Source organism: Rhipicephalus sanguineus, chromosome 1 (assembly GCF_013339695.2).
Source record: "Rhipicephalus sanguineus isolate Rsan-2018 chromosome 1, BIME_Rsan_1.4, whole genome shotgun sequence".
Classification (NCBI taxonomy): domain Eukaryota; kingdom Metazoa; phylum Arthropoda; class Arachnida; order Ixodida; family Ixodidae; genus Rhipicephalus; species Rhipicephalus sanguineus.
Genome location: NC_051176.1, coordinates 53,708,274 through 53,716,029, shown reverse-complemented (window position 1 = coordinate 53,716,029; position 7,756 = coordinate 53,708,274). Strand labels below are relative to the sequence as shown.

The following is a 7,756-nucleotide window of genomic DNA, read 5'->3' as shown; positions in this document are numbered from 1 at the left end:
TTTTTTTTTCTTTATTGCCTTCTTGACTACAGGTCAAGATCGTCTAACAAGCACACATCATATCCGTTTCATGTGCGTTAAGGCATCAAACAAAGCTATCACATCTTCATCACAGTCAGTCGTCTTATACACCTCACGAACTTTGACAATTTCCACGAAACACTTATGAATAGATGGAACTTTAACATCACAGTGTCTATACGCTAACATGCTGCGCCAAACCGAATGGAGACCCAGTAAAAAGATAACATCCAAATGCGCAACAGAGTATTCAAAGGGCAAAAAGCGAATTCCGTGCGGATTAAGAGGTATAGTTCTATCTTTAAGGTCCTCTGCAATATGTCCCAAAAGAATATGGCATGATTACAATCAATGAATACATGTTCAATAGTTTCAGGCCGATTACACAGGAAACACATGCTTCCCCATGGTACATAAATCCCTCTATCCTCCAGCCACGTTTTCACTGGCAAGGTTCCTGTATGAAGCTTGAAGAAGAAGGTCTCCTTACGTTAGGCGGTATCCACATGTTTTAGCTCGTTTTAGAACGTCTTGGCCGTGTGCTTTTTTAAACATTAACCAATAAACGGGGACAGGGAATACATTTTGAATTAGGTCCTTCATAAGGCGCTTTCTTTTCACGTTAGATAAGTAATCCATAGGAAACCTTGCTCTTAGGAATCGATAGGACAACACAACTTCGCGGAAGAATGGCGACAAGGAGTATCGTTCCCCCCTCTCTGACGATACAAAGAAGTCAGGCACATGATGTAATAACATTCTTTGAAATAAACAACATAAAAAGGAATCTCTTTGATCTCTTATTAGCATGAAACGTGATACTACTTGGTTGAGAAACAGATGACACAGAGAAAGCCCTCCTTGCTTAACTCGACGAAACAAATTAGATCTTGCTGTGCACTCCCATGTAGATCTCCAGATGAATGTGGCAAATATCCTGTGGATTTTTTGAATGTTTTTACGCGTACAACTAAGTGCTTGCAAAAGGTACATAATTTTAGCAGCCAGAAAAACGTTACATATTGCGGAACGAGAGAAAATCGATAATTCTCGACCACCCCATGTTTCAGCTGTCGCACGCAGTTCCTCCGCCTTGCTAAGCCAAAGCGATTCGCTGTCTTTATATCTGTCCAGTGGTACCCCGAGATAACGGCTAGGTGTCGTGAGCCACCGAATATTTCCAAAAGAATTGGGCGTGTGATCCCAGTTGCCATGCCACAAACCCACACTTTTATCCTTATTCATCAAACTTCCACTTGTGTCGCAAAACTTTTCAGTGATTCTTAATAACGAATTGACGCTCTCTCCACCAACAGCAAAAAAGGCAATATCGTCGGCGTATGCCAAAACACGCACTTCACATGCCTGTAACCTAAATCCTTTAATTCCAGCACTGCTAATAACTTTCCTACAGAGTGGTTCCAAAAATAAAGCAAAAAAGTAAAGGACTTAACGGACACCCTTGGCGCACAGAGGAAAGGACTTGTATGCGCTGTGAAAGTTCTCCGTTCACAATCAGATTTGTTTTTGAGCTTTTGTATGCCATCCTAATACCTTTACACATGACCAAACCAAGACCAACGTATTCAATTAACATAAACAGAATATTGCGTGGCACCATGTCAAAAACTTTGGCTAGATCTATTTGTAACATAGCTACTTTAAGAAGTGCACTACCACAATACTCCAAAATGCTCCTGGCTACGTGAATATTCGTGAATATGCTCCTACCCTTAATGCCGCAGGTCTGATGCGGCCCGACCAACTTGTGTATAATCCCCTGTAACCTCCTCGCCAGCACTTTCATTAATACCTTGTAATGCACGTTCGAAAAATTTTTTAATGACACAAAGCGCAGTGCGGCAGAAAAATGGGAATTATTTAAGCAAAGGATAAAAATGATGGCAATAGAGAAGGGCTGCAATATGCAGTATCAAGCTCGAAAACAGGAACGCGACCTCCGGTTGGAACTAAAGGATTTGGTGAAACTCGAAACAGAAAACCCGGGATTATTGACACATCAACTCCAGGTCGTTAAAAACAAAATTTAATGTCTACAAGAGGATAAATATAGAGGGGCAATTATACGTGCAAGAGCCGAGAAATACCTCGTGGGTGAAGCCCCGTCAAAGCGAGTTTTATCAGATGAAAAAGCATACGCTCGAGGTAACGAAATACTAGAAATAGAAATGAATGGTAAGATATTGCGAGAACATAATGATATCGTGAAAGCTTTTGAAAGTTACTATCAAGAATTGTTTTCTTATCGTGAGCCAAAGGAGTCGAACTATGCAGATGAGTTCTTGTCAGAAATGCCGATACTTAATGACGAGGAAACAAAACTATTAGAAATGACTATTACAATAGGGGAAATTGAGAGGGCGATAGACGATCTTAGCACGGGCAAGTCACCTGATCCAGATGGGATTAATGTCGCTTTTTACAAGGCGTTCAAGTCGGATATGGCCGCAGCATTGCACGAGGTATTTTCAGAGTCTTTAGATCGGGGGACCTTGCCCCCATCGTTCAATCGCGCGCACACTGTACTTATTCCTAAAGGAGAAGAAAAACATGTCTTACGTAAAGTGACAGGATACAGGCCAATCACGTTGCCACGCGGACAACATGCTAGGGTGCTGACAAAGCTGATCTTTGTTGTTGTTTCTTTTTCTTTTTGTTTGACACAAAAATGACATTCGAATATGGACGCGAATGCCTGCGGCTAGCGAAACGCCAAAAAAAAAAAAAAAAAGGATTTCGTCCGCGACAGGACTCGAACCTGCAATCTTCTGATCCGAAGTCAGACGCCTTATCCATTAGGCCACGCGGACAACATGCCAGGGTGCTGACATAGCTGATTTTTGTTGTTTTTTCTTTTTCTTTGACACAAAAATGGCATTCGTATATGGACGCGAACGCCTGTGGCTAGCGAAACGTCGAAGAAAAAATGTTTCGTCCGCGTCAGGACTCGAACCTGCAATCTTCTGATCCGAAGTCAGACGCCTTGTCCATTAGGCCACGCGGACAAGTTGCTGGGGCGCTGGCATAGGTGATCTTTGTCGTTGTTTCTTTTTATTTTTGTGTGAAACAAAAATGGCATTCGAATATGGACGCGAATGCCGGTGGCTAGCGAAACTTATTATTTCATCCGGTGTGACGTAGTCTTCTTCTGCTGAGCAATAAGTCACATGAAATGATTGACAGCAAGGCTATTAAACGCCGAGAAAGTTATTTATTGAAGCACGTAGAATTCTGCTGGCACATATAAAGTTGCCTACATGGTATAACCTGGAAAGGCAATGGGATTGAGGACAGTATGGCCCTGAGAGGGAAGGGCAAAAATGGAAGTGAAAACTTATATATACATGGTCGTGGTACGTACACATGAGATATTAAGCGTAACCGGTCCTGATGTAAGCAAGTATAGACCTTAGGAAGTTAAAATGGCTCCAGCCACAGTTTGAAGAGACCCCGTTTCGGGACCGATTCGTTCCCTTCGTCAGGAGGTGACTGTGTTGGTCATGGAAGCATCGCCGCGTCGATGCTTCCATGACCAACACATCCACCCCCTGAGGAAGGGACCAAATCAGTCCCGAAACGTCGGGCTCTCTTCAAACTGTGGCTGGAGCCCTTTCAACTTCCTAAATCTTCTACCCAGTCAGACAGATTTCTATCGAAATGTTTACATTCAAGTATACACCTTTTCAATTCAGTTAATGCATTTTTTGAGCATGAAAAGTTATTTGAAAACTCGACGTTGCTGCGAACGAGGAGACAGAGAATCAAGTATTTCCCCGAGATCTAGTGGTACCTTGGAAGTTGAGCGCATTCTATTGTGGATACAAGTTATTTATTCTCTGTATTCCAGGCATGCTTTGAAAATGTGTTCCACTGCTTGTAACGCACCACAATGACTACAAGATGGATTAATGTTCAAACCTAGGCGTCTCTATATTGTCTATATATATTGTCTCTACAGGTAACGAGGAAAGTAATGCGGAAGCCTTGATTGTAAGTCGATGTCTCTTGTACGGAGGAAGAGATCTTGAGGTGAAAGTTTCCATAATCGGCGTGGACGTACTGTTTCCACTGAGCACGCGTCTCATCTAGTAAAGTATATTTGCCCAATTTTTCTGAAGAGCACAGGGTAAGGAAACATTTAAGCACGGGGTAAGGAAAAATTTAAAACAAAAAGTTTTTTTTATTTGCAATTTGGGAAGTGTATCCCTTTGTGCATATTTTACATATTCGTGGTTTTCTAAAAAAAGTCTTTTTATAGCTGTAAACCAGTTTTTTCGAAAGCAAATAGTGAGTGAACACGCATCCCAGGACAAGCCCCTCTTATGCGCTCCGCGCATTTTTCTAAAAAAAAAAAAGAAGTACTTTCTGTACGAAAGCAGAAATGCTTTTCTGGAGTCAGCTGTATATAAGGAATGGTCGGATAACTTCTAGGGCAGCCCGAAGACGCTGCGCGCCTTTTTATTCGCAAGTGTTCTTCGGAGTGCGTCTCTTCAAACACTTTCAGCTCCTATAGCTTCATTACACTTTGTGTATATCGTTCCTGTCGATAGTTGAGATGCTGAGGTAAAAAGGTCTTCAGCAAGTGTAAGTTTTACGGCAACCAATACAGTTCTCTTTCAAATGCGAATAAATGCCGCCTACATTCTCAGGTGCCGAGCAGTGAACCAGCAAGCTCTTCATCATAGAACACATCAGCCTTTTCCGCGTTCTTCGAGGCGAATCGCATGCAGGGTGATGACGCGTATGCTCTAATGGAGGTGAATATTATTTGTGATGCAATTAGACACAATCGCGCGCACAAACTGTGCGGTGGAAGTGTTGAGCTAATCGGAATCGCGTCGCGAAGTCATTGCTGTCTTTGTTTAGGCTTCAGAGTATTAAGGGTTGCGACATTGGATGTTGTTCTTTCGTTTAATGATGGCAGTATCGCACGTGCCAAAATTCTGAAATCATTGGGATTGAAGCCTGCCCAAAATATAGTTAATTTGCTGAAAGAAGTGGACCACAATCGATGATGCATTGTGGATAAAGCTGCATGACAGCTCACAAAAGAAACAAGGCAAGCAAGGCTACAGGCTCCAAAGTGAAAAGATGACTTTGGCAGTGATTACCACGCTCGTAGCTACTAAATCAAATAGTTGAACTGTGTTTGTGGAAAAAGATGTTCGCTTTCAGCTGTTTTCTTACTTTAAGCTCGATTATCTCAAAACCGTGCTTTTTTTTATTACTTAGGTGCCACTATTTCCTATGTATTCCAAGACAACCAGTTGATTATCTTTTTTTTCTGTATTCTGCGTAAATACATACAACAACCTAACCAGAACTGAAATTATTCACTTGACAGTTTGTGTGTTGGAAATTTTGAAACATGCAAATTAAGTCAAAATTTAAGTCTTAGTGGTAAAAAGGTTTCAAAAATAGTAATATTAGATATATTTTAATGAATCTTGTAGAGTTAAAAGAGCCAAAATTTTGAAGAAAAGGATACATGTATTATGTGGATGCCCCTTTCAATTACTGAGAAAACGGTTCCTCAACATGGTCAAAAATGCATGGGATGTATAGGGCTTAAGGCCGAACCATATACAGCGTTTTTGCCGGCGTTTTCTGACGTTGTGTCCCTCGGCGTCGTCGCATCAACGCCGCCAGAGAGGGCGGCAAACCATATGAGGAGCGTGCCAACGTCAGCTCAGCCTCGCACAGTGTGACCAGAGGGAATGAACCTGACACCTCGTGAAGCAGTGTACAGTTTCCGTCAATGGACCAACAAGATATATTCCTAGTTATAGCTTTTACGTCTCATTTGCAGTTTTTTTGGTGCAAGAAACGAGTCACAGTGCTGCCGAAAGGAGGAGGAGGAAATAACTTTATTGAGTAGTAGGGAAGGGGGAAAGGGAGCCAGGACATGGGGGGATGCTAGGTCGGGGCCCAAGGGGCCGCGGCTGTCGCCGTCCATTCCGCCAGCCTGGACTGAGTGGCCTGCTCTGGACATCGCAACGTTTTTTCCCACTCTTCGGGTGAGGGGGGCAGTTGCAGGAGCTCTTTAGGGGGCGGGTGGCGGTCGCATCCCCATAGAATGTGGTCCTGTCCCGCCTGAGCTAGGCCGCAATACGTACACGACGAGACGCTGTCATCCCTCAGGATGGCCGCCAGTCTCCTGGGGCTGAGCACACTGCGCGTTTGAACTCTGCGCAAGGCCACGGCCTGGTGTCTTTCTAGGCCTCCACATGGAGGAGGATAGATTTGTCGCTCCTCTCTTTGTCGACGGAGGCGATCTCCATAACTTGTTGATGCCTCTTCAGGGTTTGCCGGATGAAGCTGCACCTCTGCCCGGTTTGTATTTGCGCGGGCTGCGAGGTGGGCAGCTTCGTTGCCGGGGTTTCCCTCATGGCTGGGGACCCAGAGAAGCCTAATGCTCACCGCTGGCTCTTGGAGTTTTCTTGCCGCGGTTTCGCTCACTTGTCCTGACCTAAAGCTTCTAATCGCTGACATGGAGTCAGACACGATGAAGAGCGTCCCTTCGATAGCCGTTGCCATGGCGATGGCGGCCTCCTCCGCCTCCAGGACAGACGTAGCTGTGATTTCCTCGGTGCTCAGGATTCTTCCCGTTCCGTCCACAGCAGCTATCGCGTATTTGTCGTGTCTTATAGGGGAGGCGTCCACATACGCGGCCGGTTTGTCTGCCAGAGTCTTCCATAGGGACTCAGCGCGCGCGCGTCGGCGTTCTTTGTTGTGCTTTCCCATGTTCTTTGGCAGCGGTTGAATTATCAGTTTGTTCCTTATCGCTTTTACTATTTTCACTCTCTTTGTGGTCCCTGTGAGGGGCGGAAGATTCATCAGTTGCAAGATGTCGTGCCCTTGTTGCGTGCATGACAGCCTCCACCATTGCGCAGCTCGTTGCGCTTCAATGATTTCGCTGACGGTGTTTTGGAGGCCTAATTGCATCATTCTTTCGTTGCTCGCCCATGTAGGGAGTCCGGTGGCCACTCTGTAGACTGAACGCAATAGAGAGTCTATCTTTGCGATGTCCGTCTTTCGTAGCTGAAGGAAAGGACAAGTGTATGCGATCCTACAAACAAAGTATGCCTGTATTAGCTTGCATGCTTCTTTCTCTTTGAGTCCGAACTTGCGGCCAGTAATGCGTCGCAGCAGGCCTGTGACCTGGCGAGATGTGCTTTCCAGTCTTTTCAATGTTTCTTTGCAACTGTTCTTCTCTTCTAGGAAGAGTCCCAATACCCTGATGGTCTGGACCTGGGGTACTACGTCTCTGTTGACTAAGATCTGTAGTGCACTTCTGACTGCCGGTGTTGTTTTGCCAGCAATAAACAGTTCTGACTTTGCGGAGGAGCATTTTAGTCCATTGCCGTCCACATAGGCTTGTACAGTGTTGGCCGCTTCTTGCAGTGCTCCTCTGATGGCTTCGGCATTGCCTTGCCTTGTCCAAATAGTCACATCGTCCGCGTAGATGGCATGGCGGATGAGCGAGATCTTGTCAAGTTCTTTGGGTAGATTCCTCATTGCACAGTTGAAAAGAAATGGGGATAGTACAGCCCCTTGGGGCGTACCTCTAGCGCCAAGATTGAGCAGGGGGCTGTTGATGCCTCCGATGCTGAAGGTGGCAGTCCGGTCCCTAAGGAATGCGATAATGTACTTGTGCGCTCGTGCCCCAACGTTCATATTCGATAGGTTTCTGAGTATGGCCTCGTGTTTGACG

At 44.9% G+C, this 7,756-nt stretch overlaps 2 non-coding genes across 2 annotated transcripts; both read right to left on the bottom strand.

Moving 5' to 3' along the window:
• Positions 1-2,779: 2,779 nt before the first annotated feature.
• Trnar-ucg (transfer RNA arginine (anticodon UCG)) lies at positions 2,780-2,852 on the bottom strand. Its single transcript has one exon. It is a non-coding gene; the product is annotated as a tRNA-Arg (tRNA).
• Positions 2,853-2,974: 122 nt separating this feature from the next.
• Trnar-ucg (transfer RNA arginine (anticodon UCG)) lies at positions 2,975-3,047 on the bottom strand. Its single transcript has one exon. It is a non-coding gene; the product is annotated as a tRNA-Arg (tRNA).
• Between the last annotated feature and the right edge of the window lie 4,709 nt (positions 3,048-7,756).